Source organism: Haliotis rufescens, unplaced genomic scaffold, assembly GCF_023055435.1.
Source record: "Haliotis rufescens isolate VD_foot unplaced genomic scaffold, xgHalRufe1.0.p SCAF_4, whole genome shotgun sequence".
NCBI lineage: Eukaryota > Metazoa > Mollusca > Gastropoda > Lepetellida > Haliotidae > Haliotis > Haliotis rufescens.
The window spans coordinates 63,510,054-63,534,907 of NW_025964112.1; the positions used below are offsets into that span (position 1 = coordinate 63,510,054).

At 39.6% G+C, this 24,854-nt stretch overlaps 1 protein-coding gene across 3 annotated transcripts in view; it reads right to left on the reverse strand.

The window, feature by feature from the left end:
- Nucleotides 1-22,958, reverse strand: part of LOC124112195 (dual oxidase maturation factor 1-like) — a 41,987-nt gene extending 19,029 nt beyond the window's left edge. The window contains exons 1-2 of one of the 3 annotated variants that reach the window (XM_046472199.2): nt 22,851-22,918; nt 6,139-6,327 (exon numbers count right to left, since the gene is read on the reverse strand). The gene's annotated coding sequence lies outside the window, so the exon portion shown is untranslated. Of the gene's footprint in view, nt 1-6,138; nt 6,328-9,934; nt 9,955-22,850 lie in introns of those variants that run through there. The other 2 variants (XM_046472197.2, XM_048382115.1) reach the window with 2 other exon arrangements.
- Between the last annotated feature and the right edge of the window lie 1,896 nt (nt 22,959-24,854).

A 24,854-nucleotide genomic window follows, 5' to 3' on the forward strand; every position in this document is an offset into this window, starting at 1 on the left:
TGGCTATCAAGCATCCACATGGTTGTATCACTACGCGACAGAGGAAGTGTGTCCGCGATAACAAATAGTTATAAACCTTACACATTCCCCATTATTTTGTTACTATTTAGTTTCGTGTATTTACGCAACTTGTCGAGCAGAAGAGGAAACAGCCTAAATGATGAACGCCCACGTGATGTTATTTGACTTTGGTAAACTGACGTCGTGACCTTGACGACAAACACAACCGTGACACTAAGCAGATCTTTATATTGATTTAAAACAGGTGGAAACCATGAACTGATGGCTGTGAACACCTCCCAAAAGATGATGACGTCCCTATCTTTAGTTATACAATGTTTGGTTTCCGAATCTGCATCTTCGGGGCCAAATCATCGTGTTTTTGTTCCATAATACCAAGCATAAACTATAGAAGAGGAACCACGAGGTATTAACACTTCCAGTTCGTGGTTGAATGCAATTGACTAACATTCTACAGCATTACCAGCATCACTTGTCAGAGTGAGTGAGTGAGTTGTGTTTAACGCCGCTTTGAACAGTATTCCAGTTATATCACTGCTTGTCAGCTTGATGTGGGAGGAAAGCCCGAAGTGATGCAGGTCCCAGATGAAACCCACGAGCACGGGTATGATCCCCGTGCTGACAAACCTAGAAACATAATCGCAACTCTGCACAGATGACTGAGCCAGACATGCTTGTAAGAAACGTGTCACCAGTTCATCAAACTAGGTTACTGACGTTCATATATTTCTCATCGCCCTACTGATCCTATTTATGCTGGTAACCAAAAAGGGCGAACGAACATATCCGACAATAGATGACAAATAGGCACTTAATACGATAGTAATGCTCATATGATGTGAGCCACATTTGGAATATAATTTGCAAAATAATTGTTCTTCGTACTTTGATGTGTCAAAGAAACCACCCACAGACGTATGGGGTCATTGCCTCCTGACATCCCGGGCTGATGTGACTCACCATCTTGACATGATATACGGATACCCTACACATGTAATTATCACGCCTTCAACCATATGAGGGCAAGGCATATGATACAGAGAGCTGTTCCAGAACTGATAATGCTTCATCACAAACGTGATGACGTCCCTACAAGACAAATATTTTTTTACACAACAATGAAGCCTTTTCATTCAGTTAAAGTTAAACTAAAAACATAAAAAAACAAATTGACCTTGCAAAACCATCTCATTATATGTCAGATGGTTTACATATTCAGCATATGTCTGGTGATTGATCGCCTAAAGGAACGTATTAAAAGCGGTTCTCAATGTGAGGATGTAAGACAGAATTCCTGTTTCCTGGGTCCAGTGGGCACGTTGTTGCGACGTTGTTGCGACAGCAGTGACAGCCATGCGACATAACACTTGCCGCTAACCTGCACGGTAATACATCACTGTAACTTTCTAGCCCAGAGAAGACGTGGCGCATCGAGATGGGCCAGCACTAGGTGACATACACAAGAATTCCATTCGGGAATTTCAACAGGGCATGAAACGTCAAGCTATCTCTATTTATATATCTCTCTCTTCAGGGCACGGGGACAAAATCATGGCTGTATACAAAGATGATGTATAGAAATATACACGCTATAGATATTATCATTTAATTTTTAATTAAACAATATAGATTAATATATAACATTTTCATCTCTTTCATATATGCTGGTTTATGCATTTTCTCCAGGCCTCTTGGCCCCAAAGCCAATAATTTTAATTTTAATTTAATCATAATTTATTAACTTACCGCTCCAACCCGTCAGCCATACTGTTCGCGCACGCGTCATTTCACGAGCACTATGTCAAAACATAGTCACGATATCCGTCCACGTTAACGTCACGAGGGGTACAGTGGTCTCTAGGTGAACAGTGTATAGATGAGCTCCTGAACACGGTGTCTAACGAACGTCCAGCAGTCTCCTCGGACTGAGGAAACAACTAACTTCTCACAAGACCCGGCTATCTAAACCTCCCGTTCGTTTGCTCAAGAGATCCCTCAAATGTTTACAGCTTAGTCAGCAAACATAAAGGTGCACAAAACGACCCATAATTGATTGGAAACCGTTTGAATCCCGTAAACAGCGCTGTCCATTCATTCTCCGTGCAACGGGAAAACAAGATGAGACATTTTTGACGTTGCGAGATGATGACGGCGTTACACTGAAGGTAGGTAACGGTAGCTTCGATTTCCGTCTGTCGGTGGAGCGAGCGAGCGTCTACAATGTTGACATTCCTACCCCCGAGTGCGACACAGGACGACATGCTGTCTCGACCGACCGTTGTCTTACATGGCGGCACGAGGCATGTGGAAGGATGGTGGAAAATATCCCACTCTACATCCCACAATGGTTGTAATCCCTGGTCCACTGTCGTCACAACGTCATTTTTGTCAACGTCATTGCTATATCATAATCTCTGCCACAACACTGGCGTAGTGTTGTTGTAGATCTTTATATTTATTGATAATGCACGGACGCTGGACCAGGAATCCAGGTGTATCGCACTCTGGCATGTCTTCCTCTACAACGCAATCTCCTCACCTGTTGTTTATTGCACAGACGCCGGGGTTGTATAAACCGTCATATTAACAACATATCTACTTTAGCTTCGTGTACAGACGCCGGGGTTGTATAAACAGTCATATTAATAACATATCTACTTTAGCTTCCTGTACAGACGCCGGGGTTGTATAAACCGTCATATTAACAACATATCTACTTTAGCTTCCTGTACAGACGCCGGGGTTGTATAAACCGTCATATTAACAACATATCTACTTTAGCCTCCTGTACAGACGCTGGGGTTGTATAAACAGTCATATTAATAACATATCTACTTTAGCTTCCTGTACAGACGCTGGGGTTGTATAGACCGTCATATTAATAACATATCTACTGAAGCTTCCTGTACAGACTCTGGGGTTGTATAAACCGTCATATTAACAACATATCTACTTTAGCTTCCTGTACAGACGCCGGGGTTGTATAAACCGTTATATTAACAACATATCTACTTTAGCTTCCTGTACAGACGCTGGGGTTGTATAGACCGTCATATTAACAACATATCTACTTTAGCTTCCTGTACAGACTCCGGGGTTGTATAAACCGTCATATTAACAACATATCTACTTTAGCCTCCTGGAAAGACTCTGGGGTTGTATAAACCGTCATATTAACAACATATCTACTTTAGCTTCCTGTACAGACTCTGGGGTTGTATAAACCGTCATATTAACAACATATGTACTTTAGCCTCCTGGAAAGACTCTGGGGTTGTATAAACCGTTATATTAACAACATATCTACTTTAGCTTCCTGTACAGACTCTGGGGTTGTGTAAACCGTCATATTAACAACATATCTACTTTAGCCTCCTGTACAGACGCCGGGGTTGTATAAACCGTCATATTAACAACATATCTACTTTAGCTTCCTGTACAGACGCCGGGGTTGTATAAACCGTCATATTAACAACATATCTACTTTAGCTTCCTGTACAGACTCTGGGGTTGTATAAACCGTCATATTAACAACATATCTACTTTAGCCTCCTGGAAAGACTCTGGGGTTGTATAAACCGTCATATTAACAACATATCTACTTTAGCTTCCTGTACAGACTCTGGGGTTGTATAAACCGTCATATTAACAACATATCTACTTTAGCTTCCTGTACAGACGCCGGGGTTGTAAAAACCGTCATATTTACAACATATCTACTTTAGCTTCCTGTACAGACGCCGGGGTTGTATAAACCGTCATATTAACAACATATCTACTTTAGCCTCCTGTACAGACTCTGGGGTTGTATAAACCGTCATATTAACAACATATCTACTTTAGCTTCCTGTACAGACTCTGGGGTTGTATAAACCGTCATATTAACAACATATCTACTTTAGCTTCCTGTACAGACGCCGGGGTTGTATAAACCGTCATATTAACAACATATCTACTTTAGCCTCCTGCACAGACTCTGTGGTTGTATAAACCGTCATATTAACAACATATGTACTGTAGCTTCCTGTACAGACGCCGGGGTTGTATAAACCGTCATATTAACAACATATCTACTTTAGCTTCCTGTACAGACTCCGGGGTTGTATAAACCGTCATATTAACAACATATTTACTTTAGCTTCCTGTACAGACGCCGGGGTTGTAAAAACCGTCATATTAACAACATATCTACTTTAGCTTCCTGTACAGACGCCGGGGTTGTATAAACCGTTATATTAACAACATATCTACTTTAGCCTCCTGTACAGACTCTGGGGTTGTATAAACCGTCATATTAACAACATATCTACTTTAGCTTCCTGTGCAGACTCCGGGGTTGTATAAACCGTCATATTAACAACATATCTACTTTAGCTTCCTGTACAGACGCCGGGGTTGTATAAACCGTCATTGTAATATGACCGCAAGTAACAATACCAGTAAGTCATTAATTGTTTATGTGAAATACCGACATTTATAGCAACACGCACATATATCCATTGTATAAATATTTGCCACATCAAAAAACGGTGATTTGAAAATTACTGGATTTTTAACACAAGACGAGACGTAATTTGAAAAAAATAGAACATAAATACAGAAAAATACGGTTATAACGAACACGCTTATAGCGAACTAACGGATATAACGAACTAACTTTTTAGTCCCGACTAAATGCTGTAGTTATGCTGTATATATGCTTATAAGGAATTACGGTTATAACGAACTAAAATTAGTAGTCCCTTTGAGTTCGTTATAACCGTAGTTTACTGTACTTGTAAACCACTAATCGATATATTTCGAAGAAAACTATTAATCTATTTTACAATAACACTGGCACTATGATCGCAGCGAGGCACCGAAGTATATGCAGCGGGATAATTCTGGAGTCAATTTAACTGCTGGTCCGAGGCCCGTGACCAGCACAAATAGAAAAGGGTCCGTTACTGAACGTCAGGTCAGGTGGTTTGTTGATAACAAATGCTCATACATACACACTGCAACTGGCTTGTGGGAACAGTTCTCGTCAGCTATGGCGCTGATTCCCAGTAGATTTTTCTTTTCTAATTATCCCCTGGTTTTTTTCCCTTTCTATATAAGAATAGTGTTTAGTAGTACCCTGTAGTATATTGTATATATTTGGATGTAAGTAAGTAGGGATGTGACGAAACAACAGCTTACATCGATGCTGCGCTTCAATACGTATAGTATCGATGGAGAAATAGTATCAATAGATAAAATAGTATCCAGAGAGAAAGCGTTGTCACTAGAGAAAATAGTATCAATGGAGAAAACAGTACCAATAGAGAAAATAGAATCCAGAGAGAAAGCAGTGTCAATAGAGAAATAGTATCAACAGAGAAAATAGTATCAATAGAAAAATAGTATAAAAAGAGAAAATAGTATCAATAGAGAAAACAGTGCCAATAGAGAAAATAATGTAAATAGACGTACAGAAAATGAAATGAAGAAAATAATGTTAACCATAAACCTTTCCTTGCGTTTGATTCTACATATACCTTGTTTAAAAAGATGTGTGGTATTCATCAGAATTAATTCATGAATTCACACCAGACAGTAATCATGGGCACATAGTGTTGTTGACCATTGAAAGTACCACTATTGCAGTGGTCTCATAATAGTGTTGTTAACCATTGAAAGTACCACTATTGCAGTGGGTCATAAAACTTATGTGTTTTACTAATTCACGTACAACTATTGCAGTTGTTTCATAAAAGTGTTTTTAGCTATTTCACGTACCACTATTGCAGGGGGCTCATAATAGTGTTGTTAACTATTTAAAGTACCACTACTGCAGTGGGTTATAAAACTGTATGCATTTCACTATTTCATGTACCACTATTGCAGTGGACACACAATATTGCAATGGTATCACAACATTGTGTTTTTTTATATTTAAAGTACCGCTTTCGCATTGAGAGGGGATGTTCTTACCACTCAGTGGTATTATTAAGTGTTGTTAACTGATGAAATATTACTTAAGTAATGGCATCACAGAAGTATTTGTTCACTATTCAAATATTTGATTAATATTTGAAATGCCTCAACAGTGACCCGTATATAAATTAGAAGTGATGTTTCTGTTGACACACTAACCCTGTCCACGTAATTGCTTGCACCGTAATGCGACCTTCGCCCAAGCCGTCCCAAGTCAAGCCGGATCACTGTACACTGCAAATGTCGGTGTAATGTGCAAGAAATCTGAGAAAGGTCATCACTGCAGGTGGCATTTGGTCTTAGACTGATGAACAGGAAAGCTTGTCTTCAATGCAGGTAATTATTGCACTGCAAATGACAAGGGAGTAGAGTTTATTTGCTGGAGAATCTTTGGTAGCAGTAGCTCACATTATGAATCTGGAAACAGCCCCCCTCATTCCACCTGCCAACATGGGTTTCATGCTAGTCTCACCCACGCACTTACAGTGAATTAATGGGGCGGTTGCGCAGCCTTGTAGTTAAAGCGTTCGCTCGTCATGCCGAAGACCCGGGTTCGATTCCCCACATGGGGACAATGTGTGAAGCCCATTGATATTGCTGTAATATTGCTAAAAGCTGCGTGAAACAATAGTCACTCACATGAGCCAGAGGTTCGGACAATTATTCTGTGTGAAAGAGACAACCAACTTCTGCTCACACCTCTGCGGTATCCACCCTAGGCCTGCACAGCCCTTGGGGGTCGTGCGTCGTCATTAATACCCTGACTGACCACGGTCATGTGTCCGAACCTCGTTGTGAAAACATTACAATATTATTGTTTTAAGATACATCATGTCGAAACCTTTCCAGTGGTGTACAAAATACTTTACCAATAGACAGTATAGTTAAATTTTGCCGAGCAAAAATTGTCTTTATACAACAAATAGTCAGCGCAGAAATTAATGTTAAGTTAGGGTTATCAGTGACGAGAACAATAATCGCAATCGAGATTCGTTCTGTTGCCATGGATATCTTGTTTGACTATAAGCAAAATTCAGAACAGGAGAGATTGTTGGCATTCTATGTATGTATATATGGTGTTGAAGAGTATTGGTATAATAACCAACCCCATACACAATGGCGATGACCATCCATTGTCCAGCAGTTTTAAACATACGTACTGTGTTTTATTTCGTGGCCATCCTTTCATCTTCACAACAAAGTAACTTATCTCTGTGTTTACATTCTTCACACAAGGAATCAGTGTTAAGTCTGATCAAGCAAAGTGAGCTATTCTGTCCCCCACCCCCTCCAAGGACCGTCAACACACGTACGTTTCCCATCCCTTGCTTAATGCAAAGGTCGAGGATGAGACAAAAAGTGTCACCTAGCAAACCCTGGTATGTAATCTGCTTCTGTAGTTGTAGCACGTATGTTAGGGGACAGTTGTAGGGACTGCGCAAGTGGCTGGTAACTGTTGTCAAGGGTATCTTAGGGGTCGGGGTCGGGATCGATGTCAGCAGGTATGTTCGGTTTCTCGAGCTGTTGTAACAGCTATACCTATGTGATAGAGTTCGCCCACCTTGCTCCAGACAGACTACATGCCCAAGCTTATCCGCGGAAGTATCTAGGCGATATATGCACATATACAAAATCTTACTTGCACTCTGAACTCTGCTTGCATTTGTATGCGGCAGCTACACTGATATCGCATAGTTAACATTTTACTGAGTCGCTTATCTCCGTGTGTTTTTTACAACAACACACCATATGTTTCCTGATTTATTGCATATTTTTCCTTTTTAACTCGTTGCCTTCAAGAGTGAGTGAGAGTATTGTTTTGCGCCGCTTTTAGCAATATGCCATCATTATCACGGAAGGAATACCACAAATGGTATCGAATCGAACCCGGAACCTCGGGGTGACGAGCGAATACCTTAACCACTAGGCTACCCTACCACCCCTGCCCGCAAGAAGTAATCCATTTTGTCAATAGATCTAGGATGACACAACGACTTGATATCCCCCAAAATATTGATTACATTTTTACTACTAAAACAAGGCCTGCGGCAAGGAAAACACAATTAAGAACTTGGCTGGTGATGGGTTCGTACGCAGTCACCCCACTGATTATGAAATCTACTCGCAGCAGGTATAAGTTGCGTCTAAATTGGTCCTACTTTAGACAGTCTTACAGGTAACGGAGGCACATCGAAGGCAATAATACATTAACAGTGAATGCTTTCCTTTGAAAATTCATTACGTAAACAGCGGAGAATAATCAGTCTCGATTATCTGCCCAAACTTATTCCATTTGGCGTAAAAGTCAAAATTGTGATGAAAATTATATGACTGCATCACTGAAACTCAGTGATTACAACAGGTGCTCGGCAAAGGGGAAATGTCCTGCTCTACCTGTAGCACCGGTCACTCACACAATTGTCATAAAAAGTATGTTTTGGTTTGTTGCCTAACGCCGCACCCAGCAATATCCCTGCATTACGACGGCGGCCCGTTAACAATCGAGCCTGGACCAGACAATCCAGTGATCGTTGGAGCACGACGCCAAGCTGTCATCAAAGTCACCTCCCGATTTATTAAATGAAGGAATGAATATTGTTTTACGCCGCATCACCCATTATCCAGCTATTCACGGCGAACCGATCCATTAAAGTAAATGCTAGTAAAGAGGTGAGAAACCTCCCTATAAATGCCACACTCTAATGTTCGCATATCTTGTCATATATATATATATATCTATATATATATATATATATATACATATATATATATATATACATACATACATACATACATACATACATACATACATACATACATACATACATACATACATACATACATATATATATATATATATATCCCCAATTCCTCTATATTTACTAATGGTTATCACAGTGTCACAGATGGCTGGAGATGTTTGTTACAAGTCACTGGATCTAACGATTGAGTTGGTATTGATAGATGTGGTATAAAAGGCGTTCAGGCATTATCAACCTAAATAGGCATTTAACGCACGTCATCAACATGAGCACTGACCTGGTGTTGCCATATTAAACAAAGGCAAATGTCATGATAAATACCTTGAGCTACATTTCAGCGTTAAATGTCTTATACATTCAGGGACATTACAAAAGCTTTAAATGTTAAATGTTGGTACTTTTGTTGCTGTGTTTACTGTCCTGATACTGACAAGAATCGTACTGCCACAAATATGATGTAGACTTACGAGTTATGTGCGATATTTACATTTCATGGTTTTCTACGAAGAAAGAAATGCGAGTGAGTGAGTTCTTGGGAGATTTCAAAGAGCGTCATACGATCTTGCTCAAAAGTTGTTTGATCAGAGTTTGATCAAGAATTCAAAGCCTTAGTAACGCTTTCAATTTCCATATTCAGAGACCAAAGTTATGATTGACGCGTATTCCCTATTTTGACTTTACCATATGTTCCCGTGATTTTAGGTGAACACTTGACTTGCCTTTGCATGTGTTTGTGACTGGTACCACAGGTGGGGCAGAATACGCTCAACTTTTAGTGAACACCGGGTATCATCACTAATAAATATTGATTCATAAACACATGCTATCGATATGGTCGAAATCGTAAAAACCAGTAGGATCCTTGCACAACAAAGGGGCGCTACTTTTTTACTGTCTTTGTGAATAGGGAAGGGAATACGTTTTCATGGAATAGGCTCAGAGAAAGCGACAATATTGTCTTTTTTCTGCTACATTATTGTTCCAAGCTTATATGGAACTAAATCCTTGATATAAATTATTAAAAGTGATAATGTTAAAGAAGGGTATTGCAATTTTGCATGATTTCAATGACTATTTCATGTTTTATAGATATTATATAATAAATAATAAATAAATATATCATATCATAGTATCTTGCATATATTGAATACATACTTCCCTAATCATAAGAGGCTAACAATGAACACATTTACCTTGCTATTGTCGTGGGAGGTCACATTTATCCAACCGGTACTGTATTGAATGTAGCTGATGAAGCCAATGGGACTGAGTCTCGATGAGCGTTATAGGTTTGGAGATTACTGCCACAGGGGAATTACTATAGCTTGTGGTTAGCCAACCTATACTCTGATTGGTGCACGTGTGCGTGACGTCACCAAAGGCCGTGTAAAATACAGTATATTCAAATATAGGATAGGGTTCTTAACAGATCTGAATATCAACAGGTGTATATCCTTCTTAGATCTATTGATAGTAATTAGACATGACTCTCAGCGGAGCTGAAATCAGATATGTCCGTCACGTTCAGGAGATTAAGTGAACGTTTGGTTTAGCGGTACGATGGTAAACACAGGGCCGCAATTAGCCCCACGGGGAACTAATTACACAATATTTCCCTTCCAAAATGTACGTGTTTAGATATAGCCCGGGTATTTCAAAGCTAGTGTTATGTTACGGCTGGGAATGGTCTTTGTAAACGTATTTTGATTTCGTGAAGTATTATGGGAAATGAGTTTAGAAAGGCAATGTTCTTTGATCTAAGTGTGTGAGTTGTGTTTAACGCCGCTTTTAACAGTATTCCAGTCATATCACGGCGTGTCTTTGACCTAACGAGTCTTCAGTTTGAATAAGTATATTAGAAGAAAGGCTTGCATTGACAATCCAGGACCTAAAGTATGTGAGGTTTTAGCCTCATAAAGCCTACAGACGATCCCTATTTCCAAATGCTTAATAACAAGATCTTCGCAACTAGTTGTGGAAGTTGTTTTAATCTTCTATATTATTGGTGATATTCTAAGTGTGTATGTATGTCATACATTTTATCGACATCTTACTGTGAAACAACTATGTTGTGCAATAGTGGCAATGGTATTCACGCCATCACATGCCATAGAGGTATATTCATTAGGTCCTTCAATGTTTAATCGGACATCCGATGATGAAGATGCCGATTGATGAAGTTGACTTCACTGTTACCATAACAGCGTGTAGTTGACAAAGTCATCTATACCCCTCGCCCATTTTAACACGTTATGGTCCCAAACCAGGTAACTGACCCTACATTTCTCTTAGCCCATGTCAAAATAGCTGCAATGGAAATACTAAAATAAACATTTCTAAAACTCCTTAATATCAAATGGCACTAGTTCAGTATGCGCTTTATATATAGACATGCAATGTTTGGCAAGGAAATATTTAACAGTTTATTTGTTATAAACCAATCCTATATTAAAACTTAAATCCAACTTGTTATCATGGAAACATAAACAATAAAAAATTCTAAAAGTGCTATATATCACAAGGCACCAGTTCAGTATGTGCCTGGTAGACATGCAATGTTTTGTAAGAAAGTATTAACGCTCTGGAAACAAACACCACCCCTGTAGAACCTAAGTCCAACCTATTGCAATGGAAACGTGAAAAAAATGTTTTTCTAAAATTCCTAAATAGCAAGAGGCACCAGTCTTGTTTGTGTTTGGTAAACATGCAAAGTTTTTGTTGGAAAGTATTGAATGGGTTTTAAGTTATGCTCCGGAAACAAACTCTACCCTATAGAACCTAAATCCGACTTGTTGCAATGGAAACGTAAAAAATATAAACTTATAAAATTCCTAAATAGCAAAAGGCACCAGTTCAGTATGTGCCTAGTAGACATGCAAAGTTTTGTAAGAAAGTATTTAATAGTTTTTGAGTTATGCTCCGGAAACGAACACCACCCTTATAGAACCTAAGTCCAACGTGTTGCCATGGAAACGTAAAACATAAAAATTTATAAAATTCCTAAATAGCAAAAGGCACCAGTTCAGCATGAGTCTGATAGACATGCAAAGTTTCGTAGAGAAATATTTAACGGTTTCTGAGTTTCTGCTCCGGAAACGATTTCGGGACGCACACACGCACACACGCACACACACACGGACGGAACCCATTTCTATATCCCCCGCCAACTTCGTTGGGGCGGGGGATAATAACCAAAAGGTGGTTGATCTGAACACTTCGTTGTAACCATGTCATAAATTTGATAGTGCATCGACCTGAACATAAGACGGCGGTTCTGGCTATAACTCACAGCCGCACAATGGAAATAAACAACTGCGCAGTAAGAAGACTCGTCAGCCCAAGGCACTGACTGATAGCACAGACGGAAGCGAAACAAAGCTAGTTAGTTCTTTAAGTGGAGAAAGTGTCATTGCAAGACACTAAAGTAAATGTAATGTGGACATGCTTACTAGTCATTATGTAGACATGGTGTCGTGAACAGGAAGAGAATCCAGGGTCTTGCTACGTCTACATTTGTTTGCTGGTGAAAACGATACCAATGTCCAGTAGACATGTTTACTTCCATCTCTTAAACTGAAAGACGACACCTTAACATCAAGATTTCCTGTACGAAACTTTCTATATCAAATATCTATAGAATGTTTTAATGCAACTTTGATTAAACAACATGAGATGGCGTAGCACCTTGTGATTAATTAAAACTTGCCATGGCTGAACTTGAAAAATCCCATTACCTTATGGTATCATGTATTTGTTTTATATGTAAGCCAACTGCTTGATGTATAAAAATGTGTAAAGCCTACTGCTTGATATAGAAGAATGTGTGTAAGTCAACTGCTTGATGTATAAAAAATGTGTAAAGCCTACTGTTTGATGTATAAATATGTGTAAAGCCTACTGCTTGATATAGAAGAATGTGTGTAAGTCAACTGCTTGATGTATAAATATGTGTAAAGCCTACTGCTTGATATAGAAGAATGTTTGTAAGTCAACTGCTTGATGTATAAAAATGTGTAAAGCCTACTGCTTGATATAGAAGAATGTGTATAAGTCAACTGCTTGATGTATAAAAAATGTTTAAAGCCTACTGCTTGATGTATAAAAAATGTGTAAAGCCTACCGCTTGATGTATAGAAATGTGTGTAAACCTAGTGCTTGACCTGTAAAAATGTGTGTAAACCTAGTGCCAGATGTATAATAAACTATGTATAAACCTACTGCCAGATGTATAAAAACTATGTATAAACCTACTGCCAGATGTATAAAAACTATGTATGAACCTACTGCCAGATGTATAAATAAAAACGTGTAAATCTACTGCCAGATGTATAAAAACTATTTATAAACCTACTGCCAGATGTATAAAAACTATGTATAAACCTACTGCCAGATGTATAAAAACTATGTATAAACCTTCTGCCTGGTGTATAAAAACTATGTATAAACCTACTGCCAGATGTATAAAAAAAAATGTGTAAATCTACTGCAAGATGTTTTAAAACTATGTATAAACCTACTGCCAGATGTATAAAAACTATGTATAAACCTACTGCCAGATGTATAAAAAATATGTGTAAATCTACTGCCAGATGTATAAAAACTATCTATAAACCTACTGCCAGATGTATAAAACTATGTATAAACCTACTGCCAAATGTATAATAACTATGTTTAAACCTACTGCCTAGTGTATAAAAACATGTGTAAATCTAGTGCCAGATGTATAAAAACTATGTATAAACCTACTGCCAGATGTATAAAAACTATGTATAAACCTACTGCCAGGTGTATAAAAACTATGTATAAACCTACTGCCAGATGTATAAAAACTATGTATAAACCTACTGCCTGGTGTATAAAAACTATGCATTAACCTACTGCCAGATGTATAAAAACTATGTATAAACCTACTGCCTGGTGTATAAAAACTATGTATAAACCTACTGCCTGGTGTATAAAAACTATGTATAAACCTACTGCCTTGTGTATAAAAAATATGTATAAACCTACTGCCTGGTGTCTTCTCATATTTATTGTATTCCATGCACCTGTTGACTGACGCTCTCCTACATATTTTTCTGCCTGTCCTGGTGATGTCATCTTATGTTTATTTTCACCTATAAACCTACATGACTAATGTCATCACAAATAACTATTTGTCTTCTTCTCTTAACCTCCTGACTGCAATCACCCTTACTGGATTTATCGTTAAACATATCAGTTGATTAAACAGTGTGACGTCATCGACACCTAGGGCGCCAATGCTATCTAATCTACGTGGTATTCAACGCGCACCGTTTAGCCGGATACAGATATGATAATCGCCCTCTCTAACCTATATGCAACTACAAGGCTAAACAGACAACAGGAAGAGGTTGAGATATCCGTAATGTTACTTATTTCGGTAACTTCGTGTAATTAACACAGACATTTTGTTCGGGTGTACTGTCCAGTTCAGCGACAGCAATCCACAAATATATATCGGAATGATGTCCAGCCCATGTTTCTTAACTGTCACAAAAAACAAAAACTTTTTATAAGCTCATGGGGCGGTGGGGTAGCCTAGTGGATAAAGCGTTCGCTCCTCGCGCCGGGTTCGATTCCCCATATGGGTACAATGTGTGAAGCCTATTTCTGGTGTCCCCGCTGTGATATTGCTGGAATATTGCAAAAAAAAAGCTGCGTAAAACCATACTCACTCGCTCACTTTATAAGCTTAAGAGCGCACGCCCATGTGACTTCGCCTCTGAAAGAGTCTGGACAAAACTTGACAAATGCTGTTACCACCTTCAAAAGTTTAATGGCTAACTTAGTTGAGAGCTAATGCATCTGGCTTAGGGATATATATTTTTGAATATACACTGTCTATTTTGAACACATATTTTGAATTATCATCAAATCTAAGATACGCCCAAGAAAATGCCAGCTGATTTCGTTACACAATGGGCTGTTGGGGCAGATTGCCTGGCTGGCCTGATTTAGCTCAGGGACAAGCGGATCTTGGTCCACGGTTTCTATTGGATTGCCTGACAATGCATGCTTTAGTTACTCTAACGTGGGTACTTGAATGTATAATGTTTTCTTTTCATCTATAAATGTTGTATGTTCTTATAGGTCATATTGGCGGGTATTGTACATATCGGACCGGAATACTATATTGTTAATGCTTTACAACGCCTTACACTTAAATACACATCAAAATGCTTTTCTAGTGAGAATTTGGGCTTGGGTGTTTAGAAAAGAAACACAACACTTTATATTTGACGGTACTCACATTAATGAAAGTGTAATGCCGACCGCTGTGTTTGCGTGGAACAAAATCAAAAGGGAAACTGGCATTAAAAAACTTGAAACCGACACTTAAAGAGTTTCAAAGGAACGTTGGCTGTAACGTTAGTGGTTTGATTGAATATGCACCTGCAACAAGTCAAGATGACATCGTACATACCAGGGAGGCATAGAGTATGGGGGCTGTATTGCCATCATGGCGCATGTTATATGATATATTTTTTGTTTGTTGTTTAACGCCGCACTCAGCAATACAATGCATGTTTTAGTTACTCTAACGTGGGTACTTGAATGTATAATGTTTTCTTTTCATCTATAATGTTGTATGTTCTTATAGGTCATATTGGCGGGTATTGTACATATCGGACCGGAACACTATATTGTTAATGCTTTACAACGCCTTACACTTAAATACACATCAAAATGCTTTTCTAGTGAGAATTTGGGCTTGGGTGTTTAGAAAAGAAACACAACACTGATATGATATATTTTTGTTTATTGTTTAACGCCACACTCCAGCTAATAACGGCGGTCTGTAAATAATCGAGTCTGGACCAGACAATCCATTGATTGGCATCGTGAGCATCGATCCACGCAATTGGGATCGATCACATGGATCAACCAAACCAGCGAGCCTGACCACCGATCCCGTTTGTCTCCTCTTACGACAAGCATAGTCGCCTTTTACGGCAAGCATTGTTGAGGACCTATTCTATCCCGGATCTTCCCAAGTCGTTATATGCTATAATGACTACATTTGTATATCACGTGATTAGCAAAATGCAACGCAAATTCAAACAGAGCGCCGTGTTATGTGAAATGTTAATCAAACTGCACATAAAGTAAATGTGACACTCCACGCCGTGTCAATTAATGAGCGCGGTATTCTGTATCCTTTAAATGTCTTACAACCAATCATAGTTCGCCACGCACACACAGTTGTTTTACCCTTCCATGATTATCAATGTCATATCTCTGCCCGTCATTAGACTAACATCTAGTCTCTGAAATGAACATATTTTACAGAGAAAAAAAAAGTTTTTAAATTATAGTTATAAAATATAATAAAAAGGAGCCCAGGAACTTTGTTCATTTTCAGATACTGCAGTAATCTAGACTTGCCAAACATTATAGACTTGCCTGGGCTGTATTGGATATATTTGTGTCAGGGTAAGTATGACAGACTGCGCCCGTCTTGTGTGATGGGAATAATAAGGGAATCGATCTATTAAAGTAACAAATTTGTTATTCTGCATTCAGGTGGGATTTTACAGCTACGCTACTGACCCACAATCAATAAAATAATCTGTTACAGTTTGTAATTTATATCTACTCGAAAGTAAGAAAATCACAGATTATACAGTGATCAATTGCTTGCTGCGTCTTTCACACCAATGGTTGTCTGTCATACAGACCCCGAAACAAATATATCCAATATAGCCCATACAAGTCGATAATGTTTGGCAAGTCTAGATTACTGCAGTATAAGAAAGTCTCTGGCTCCTTTTCATTACATTTTATAACTATAATTTATCAACTGTTTTTTCTGTAAAATTTGTTCATTTAAGAGACAAGATGTCAGCCTAATACAAATGGATACGCAACAGTTATTTACTTAAAACACTTAAAATGTCAAGTTATGCCATTTAATTTCTTTACATTGTACACTTGAGTTATTAGATATGACTGTTCGGTTGACATTTGCAAAGCTATTAATCAGCCTTTAAAAAAAAACAAAAAAAAAACGTTTACACCGAGGATAGCAACCAGTGGTTCAAGTAGTGTTCATGTTTATGTACACTGCAGATAATGCTCAGTGCTGGGTGTGAATCGTCATGATTCGCGAGGGGAGACCTCGACAAGGGTCTTGACAACCTGACGTTTCCTACAAAAAGCTTCAAATATATCATGAATAATGGAATCCTCGTAAGAGACACACGCGCAGTAAAGGGTGACACGTACTTCTTTTCTCAACATCCTCTTCGGTTTTTCATATGCAGTAATTGTTTCAATTAGCATATACATTTTTATATGAAATATCATATGCGTAGTATATTCATTAAAACGTTTGTAAATCAGCGAGGGATGTGTGACGTCCCTTTGATCATTGCACGGTAGAACGTGTTGGAAACTGTCATACACGTTACTTGATGTAAATATTCCTGGTTTTATGGCCACGGTTGAAGGTACCTATGATCGTGTAATTAAAAGCGACTAAAACCTTTCCATAATAATAAGAAATCCCTGCCAAATCAGTGTCCATTTTACGATTCCGACCTCAACAAAATCATGTGTTTATGAATTATTATCGAATAGTGATTATGTTTAATGTTCGCGACCGGTGACAACCGTCACAAACACATGCAAAGGCAAGTAAAAAGTTCACCGGAAAAAGTCAAAACAGGGAATTGCATCGGACATCATTTATGTCACCGGTGCCCCATATTAGGAAACGCACTCCATGAGACTCCTACAAAACGTTTTGAAAACTTGTCTCAGGCCTTACATGTTGTACCCTGATCAAAAACGTTTTGAGCAACAGTTGAGCAATAGTTGTATTACGTTCTTCGTAGTAAGAGAAGCCTTTACTCATACATTTGGATATTACAGATACCTGCTCCACGTGGGCGGGGGGAGCAGGTCCATTGTATTACATCGTGGGGGCGTGGTCACACATGTCATGTAATACATGGTGGTGATGTACGTGACGACAGTTGTGAACTTTCAACGTCGCCGTCAAGTCACGCTGTCCTCTTGACGCTGTTGCAAGTATTGAATATACAATTTCTTTCTTTGAAACAGTTTGAAGGTAGCTTTAATGACAATGAATCATATACGTCGGCACTAACACCAACATACCCTTTACAGAAAACAGAATCCCCCTTTCCTGACCTAATCTGTAAATACTGAAACCTTGTTTATCCGCATGTTTATGTTCATAAACTAAGTCCGGATTAGCGAGTAGTGTGACTAAGGAAGTGTTGCGTTTTCTATTGTGCTCAGGTCGTGTCGTCCTAATTTAAGGAGTTCGGACAAACGAGATTCCCCAGAACCAAGGTTCGTCATGTTCCGCAATATTATATTTAAAGTGACGCGGTTGTCGCGGTACGATTTATATAAACAAGCCAGGATGAGAGATGCGTGAATGACCACCGTTTAACATGGGTACTCAAAATTCCGCTTCATCATTATACACACGAAGGGAGTCGAACCCGGGTCTTCGATGTGACAAGCGAACGCCTTGACCACTGGGCTACCCCACAGCTCCCTAACACCTACCCATCCCTGAACCCCAACGTGCTTACCCGTCTCTACATCCGGGTCCCACACAGCCCGGCTCCTCCCATCTCGTGGTCGGATCCCGCAACGACGGCAGCAAAATATCCCGTTTGAAAATATTAATTTCCTGTAACATTTCACAGACACAGAGCTTTCCATTTGAAAACAGGTCTGTGACATTCAGACCACCTCTTACTTCCCATTTGTATGTATTGACTTCTTGAAAGTGTAAATAGTTTTGGGTGAGAGTCATGGACTGTCTGACGGACGAGTCTCTGACGGAAATACCAGCTGATTCCTAGCCCTGCCTGACCCCAGCCCAAAACACGGTCACGTGACGTTGAAAATATGACACGCTGTCTAATTAAAACATTTGTCCAGTAAAAGTCACTTGGGAGGCGGTTGGCGTGAAGAACATCGAGGCCCTCTGAGGGAGTAAACAACTACCGATTATAAATCCACAGACCATTAAATTTAATTATTTCCAAAATACGATTAAATTAGCCAATATCTATATTATTATTCTGCATTTTTAAAATATCGAAAGACCCAAATGGTTCGACCAGTTTTAACTTTGTTATTTTTAATTACATTAAAATATACCAGTTAACAGAAACAAGCTTTCTCCGATATGTTTTTTTTCTATTTATGCATATAATTCTACAACCAAAGATTAGAGATCTTGGGGGAAAATCTACTCTATTCATCTTCCAATAAGGAAATGAAAACACCAAACTGAGTATAGCGTATATTAAGCTGAACGCTGGCTTGATGCTTGTCGTGTAAGGGTGTACCATTCCCATTAGGTGCAGCCAACCCATACAAGGCCCCTACATACGGAATCACGATTTCGTCTAACTTGAATATCTCTCTCCATGTTTGTATACATTGCTTTTTGAACCGGTGTAAATTTGCCGGGATCGATTAACAAGGATTGTGAGCGAAAATAGCGACCGCATGGTGTTTACCCGTCGTGATCTGGGCGACTAGGGCTGGAAGTCCCGTCGCAATGACCCCCGCGATCACGTCCACGTCGACCTCACACAAGCGGAACCCCCGAATTTTGTAGACACATTTGTAACAATGATTTTAATAAGACCAAGGTCAATGTTGCTGTTTTATCTAAAAACATCTTTATTAAGTCATTATTTCCTCTCAAAACAACAGTTAAACTTGTGCAAATATCAGGATTTGTGGAGAGTAAATGTTTTATATAAAAAAAATTCAGGCGAAAGGCTTTCCGTCTACAGAACAAGAGAAAGACAAATGTTGAACAAATTACGATAGACCTTAACAGGTGTTTGCACTGAAAATTTATTCTGCAATTGGGATTAAATGTTCACATGGGTAAATGTCTTGACGGAATGGAGGCTTTGTTTCCGAGTTTCTTATGTGAAAAACGAGTTTGTTTTACGTCACCGTGTATAGTGAGAGCCTATGTGACGTCATAACTAAGCCAAATTGTGAAAGCCTTGAAATGTGTCCACACTGTGGGAGATTGCGAGTACAGCACACCGACTGCATGATTAATTGTTTGCCAAATGCCTGGCAGTGAAAGAACGTCTCCCAGTCGATGCGATCGGCCGCGGTGTGAGAACACGCTCGCATATGTCGACCGGACTGTTTAATGACGCCAAACGTAAAAAACGCTTCGATTTAGATAAGAATGCTATGAAACAACCACATAGGAAGTTAACCTCCAAGATTTAACTTTGGGTATAAATACTCTTTTACCCATTCATGATTATCTGTGGGCACATGTACGTTGTTTACGACATCCAATTTCGGTACGTCTGCCGTAGAGAGTACGCAACGTCTTTATTTAAAGGAGCCACTAATAAAACAGTGTGGCTTAACTAAACTGGGCGGCAAAAGAAAGTATAGGTCGAGTTCCATGATCGATAAAAAAATAACAAGAAGAGGTTTTGTTGTGAATTATAATTTAATCTAGGGAGGGGTAACAAATGATCACGTGTGGTTTTACCCTGCAGACGAACGCATTTATACAGCTAACATGCACGTGCAGTTGATGCCATAGGCGGGAAACCTGTTTCACCATGTTTTTGTCCCCGCACGAGCGCCGTCAAAGGTGGCGCGTTCGGGTGAGGTGTTTTTTGGTACCTGATCCTGGGCAGTCATATTCCCAAAATCCACTTTCCACTAGTTATCGCTGTTTTTAAGAAAATTACAAATTGCCAACCTATACTTTCTTTTGCCGCTTAGTTTAGATGAATACACAAAAACTGACTGCATGGAATTTATTTTATTGACTCCGCGAGGCATGTATAATAATTTTGTTAAAGTGCGCCGCCATATAAAGATGATCTTAGTTCGGTAAGTCGCGTTGACATCCTGGTAATACGCTAACGCCTCAGGTCACAAATTATGGACCAATCAGATTCCACCTCTCGTATCACTTGCGTTTGCTTCACCCAAAATGGTGGCGCCCAGTCAGGACGATCTGACCGATAATCAAGATCTATATTGTGACAAACCGGGTCTTACATCGCGGAATGCATCAAATCACGTGAGCTCCTTGATTAAAAACATGAAAAGATTTGGAAAATATCTGCTGACAACGAGTTGGCGGTGCACATGCTTTGCAAATCCTGCAATCAACCGAAATCTGCACGACAGTTTACGAACCGGATTTCGATTTCGGTGTGCGATTTTGATTGGACTATGCATAGACTCGTTGGTCCAGCCAAAATGTAACTCAATAATACCAGCCCAGTTCAGCAAGGGTAAAAAATGGACTTTTATAGTTAGTTAACTCACTTGCCTCGGGAAGATGAATTCTAACAGACCATGACACACACGTGAAACCCACAAGTGCTAGCTGACGACCACTGATCATAGTCAGTGAGAGAGAGAGAGAGAGAGCTGGTGCTTGGATTTTATCTAATATAATAATTATACTTCAGGCTGTTGAACAAAAAGAAATTGCCTGTCACACAAATTAAATTGTTGCAAGGTGTTTTTCTTGTTTTTAAATCAGGCACAACGTTTTAAATATAAATGGTCGCTCCTTCTTTGAAAAAAGAAAAAAGGCAGTTCGAGTGAGATTATGGAAGGAAGAGGGACTATTCGGGCCAGGTTATTGAAAGAAGAAAGGTTACACGAGTCAGGCGTTTCCAAAAATGAGACGATATTCGGGTCATGTTATTCCAAGAAGAAAGTTCTCAGAAGGAAGGCTCGCAAAATGAGTGCAAGTACGTCAGCACTGCAGTTAAACGACGTTGTACAAGGTAGAACCTTAACGCGGATGTGTGTGTACCCTTTCCTGATTCTGAGATAGCATTCGGTGATTCAGTATGCCCCGTACATGGTAGTAATCTCTCTGTCGACCGGACCCGGCACCAAAACCCTTCCCAGCTCACGAGTCACGTGGTGACGGAGATCCTTGACTGGCTCACTCAGGACACATCGGATAGATCCGTGTCCTGTCCTCACCACAACCGAATAGTGCAAAATTGCAAACGGGAAATCCCCGACTCGCATCTTTTCACGGTAAAACCGGATCCAGTTTGAGGTTTTGATACGAAGATTCGGTAGATGAAATATATGCCTTTGACATAATTATTTCATGAAGAGTATCACCAATGCAAAATACATTTCTAAGAATAAACATTAATCCCATATCAACGTATGAATAAAGAGAAATAAAAAAATATTTGTGTGTTAATGTAAGCATTCTTGTCGGTTTTCACTTTGGGGAAATAATTGAATGTATTTACACTTCTGAAACAGAGGGACATTTTGTTGGTGGTTGGTTGGCTCTGCAATAACTCTGTCCTTTCACTTATATAAATATAACACTTAAGGAATTGTTTTCTATAAATGCCGGTTTTCCTAATAAAATGTGTTGTGAAAATGGTTCGGCAGTGTATATCTTGATGCAGTGACTGGTAAAATATTTTGTCTCTACGTTAAAACACAACTCAGTTTTTTCAGGAAGTTTGTTCTCATCTATCATTGTACACACTTGCCGGATCTTGTTAGTGACGTCATTCTATTAGATATGTTTGGCAAAAAACAATTTATTATTACGAATTCGCCTGTAATCCTAAGTTAGAGGTAAGTAACGGTATTCACTCGAATGAAATGTCAGAATATGGTACACTAAGAGTTGGCGAAACACGGGCGACATAACGTGCTCCTACAAGTACAAACATGTCCGCTTAGGTAGGAAAACAGAGTACCATTGATTTCCTATCACTTTCTTTTCTTCCACACCATCGGAGTTCTAGGGAGACCTGGGTGATGGTGTGGGCTCGTACCCCGACGGCGGCGTGAATTATACTCCTTCTATCAACCCCTAGTTTGTCTAGCCGTTCGTATGATGCTGCAATATTGCACAAAATAACATTCACTCACTCACTCTCTACTCTTCAGCGGTTTCATTCCCAGTCATGACAACGAGGAACAATGTCTCTGTACTTTACACATCCAGGAATGTTTACCGCTATCTAAATTACAGTTGTCATTTCTGTGTATAACATAAATATATTGCATTAAAGTTGAATACGTAATCAAACGTACCTTTTTTCAAACGTTGGCTTTTCTCTTGAAAACGACGAAGATGCCTTCGATCACCCGATAAGGAAATGATAGTTTGTATAGGTGTAAATATCTTTTATATACATTTAAAGAAATATGAACGCACGCATAGTCTTCCTCCCCGATTCGTCATCTATTTCTGTCCCACTGTCTCTGATTGGTCAGTTGAAGACAGTCGCGCGCGCCCACAATCTCTCTGCAGGGTTTAACCCCAACCATGCAAGGAGCTAGATTTACTCCGTTCTGGCGCCTTATTTCTCATTACCCCGCCCTATTCCGAGAACGTCAAGTTATGATAGGCTTACCGCTTACATAACATGTCCATACGAGCATTTTACATTCACGCTGGGGATCGAGAACCAGGAAGTCAAGGGTTAAAGAGAACACGCAAATTCAAAAGTTGATTTATTTGCAACGTGGTGTTGCTGACGATATGTCACGATATGGCAGAGCAATTGTCGATGTGACTCTATATTTTAACTCACTCAGCTATTATCAATGTGCAATTGCAATGTGACGTGACAGATTGTTTAACGTGTATGATAGGACTCATAGCGATACCGACAAGGCAGACGTTCCGCTCAGTACACCAATGTTGCCCATGGTTTCGGTTGTCATTTAAACTTGACTGATAGATCCGAAGTCTATATGAATGCAAAAGGTTTTAGCATTCATAAAATCGCTTTACAAAAATACAGATCAATCTTAGAATTTCTAAACAGGCTGTATCCGGTCAACACACTGACTGTATCTATGTATGTGACGTGCATGTGCCGCTCACCCGGACCTAGACTCTTGGTTACTCGAGAACTGTGCGGTTGTTGCCGGACGTTGTGTGGGAAATGACAACACGTCCACGAGCGTTCAATGTCCCTCAGTCATTCTTCAACCTCCGTGGGGCGGTAGGGTAGCCTAGTGGTTAAAACGTTCGCTCGTCACGACGAAGACCCGGGTTCGATTCCCAACATGGGTTCAATGTGTTATGCCCATTTCTGGTGTCCCCTGCCGTGATATTGGAATATTGGCAAACGCGGTGTAAAACCATAGTCACTCACTCACTTTAACGTCTGTTCCGTGTCAGTTAATATCACTCAACAATATTCCAGCCATATGACGGCGGTCTGTAAATAAACGAGTCTGGACAGCGCAATCCAGTGATTGATATAATGAGCATCGATCTACACAATTCGGAAACGATTACGTGCTTCAAACACCCGATCACGTTAGTCGCCTCTTACGACACGCATGGGTAGCTGGAGAGCTATTTTAACCCGGATCTTCACGGGTGCATGGACAATGTACACCTGGTCAGTCAACCAATAATACTTCCGTATCCGTCATTTCTAGAACTAATGTCATGTCACGTGTGGATGGTAATACACATCCTTTTGCTGATTAATATAAACCGCTGAGCAAAAGAAAGTTGGACTCATGTTTGATGATGACTAAAAATGAAACAAACAAGAAACAGTTATTGGATGGCGGTGTATTTGATACGGGTACATAGTTGTGTTTTTTACCTTAAGTTTGCAGTGTTTCAGTGACTGTTTTCAGCCTAGTAACGTTTTGATAACGTTGTAATGTTTTGGTCAAATACAATTTTCAAGTGCATACTTCCTTTTGTCCGGCAGTGTAGTCCGGAAACAATCGACAACTAGGAGCACCAGCTTCACATGGAGTAACGTGAAAATGCCGTGGTTAGCCCAATGGTCCGAGTATTCGCTGGTCACCTCAAATACCCAGCATGGTGGAAAAGAAAAGAATCAAAGAAAGCAGTTAACACTCTCGCTCCTCAATGGCGAAATTTCTCCTTAATGGTGTTTTGTCATGAATGAGAACGAGTGCGTGAGCATGGTTGTACGCCGCTTTTACCCATGTCGGGAATCGATCCCTGGTCTTCGGCGTGACGAGTGAACGCTTTAACCACTAGGCTACCCAACCGCCCCGAATGAGAACGAAGTGTGAATTATGTTCATCTGCAATAGC